A 984-nucleotide genomic window follows, 5' to 3' on the forward strand; every position below is an offset into this window, starting at 1 on the left:
CATGAATTGACTGGTCCATTTTTGTCATTCCTCTGTCCATATTATTGAGCATGGCGAGTATAGCAGCAATGTCTTCAGAACTTCCTCCCCCAATGCCTTTAAATCCATCATTCCTTGGATTGTGGTACTCACGAGAATGTTTTGCGAACTCTTCAATTAACTCTTTGATTTCACCCGGATTTTTCTTTGTAAGTGGTCCTTGAGAATCAAGGAGTTGCCTCGTCATGACATTTACCCCGTCATAGAATATAGACACTTCTTGTTGTATGCTAAGGTCATTTTGAGGGCAGTTTCTGAGTAACCCTTTATATCGTTCCCATGCCTCATAAAGCGACTCCCCTGATTGTTGCTCAAAGTTGGCTATTTCCTTTTTGAGTTTAGCTATCTTGGATGGTGGTCAGAATTGTTCTAGAAATTTCTCGCGCATCTGTGCCCAGGTAGTAATTGCACTAGGTGGAAGTGCTTTCAACCAGTCTTTTGCAGCTCCTTTAAAAGTGACCGGAAGCATCCTTAGCAAGACTGTCTCTCTAGGAACATTTAGGACATTGAAATAGTCTGCAATGTCATTGACCTCATCTAAATGCTTGTAAGCATCCTCATGATCCTTTCCAGAAAATGGTACATCCTTAAGTGCAGTAAGGATGTGTCCCTTCAGCTCAAATATGGCAGTTGCAGGAATTGTAGGTTGTACTAAACCATGTGAGAACAAGGGTGATCTGATGTGTAGGGACAAGGTTCGAAAACTCAAACCTTGAATGAATGCTTAAGATCAATGTATGGTTACTAAGAAGTGTTCCAGTCAAGTCTGGAAAGACCAGTCAAGTCTGATTTAATGCATTCAACAAAGTATTCAAGATATAAATGAAGAGTAAGAATGATCAAAGTAAAGATAATAAATAAGGAACAAGAAGAATGTTTGAGAGAATAATTTGAAAGGTGAAATAAGTGAAATATTGTTATCTTTAATGAACAATCCGTCAATTG

The 984-nt window shown here is 38.8% G+C and overlaps 1 non-coding gene across 1 annotated transcript; it reads left to right on the plus strand.

The window, feature by feature from the left end:
• The first annotated feature begins 272 nt into the window (after positions 1 to 272).
• Positions 273 to 379, plus strand: LOC145141633 (small nucleolar RNA R71). The gene has a single exon (XR_013722827.1). It is a non-coding gene; the product is annotated as a small nucleolar RNA R71 (small nucleolar RNA).
• Positions 380 to 984: the final 605 nt, after the last annotated feature.

This window comes from Lactuca virosa, chromosome 9 (genome assembly GCF_052849685.1).
Source record: "Lactuca virosa cultivar CGN04683 chromosome 9, Lactuca_virosa_CGN04683_v6, whole genome shotgun sequence".
Lineage (NCBI taxonomy): Eukaryota > Viridiplantae > Streptophyta > Magnoliopsida > Asterales > Asteraceae > Lactuca > Lactuca virosa.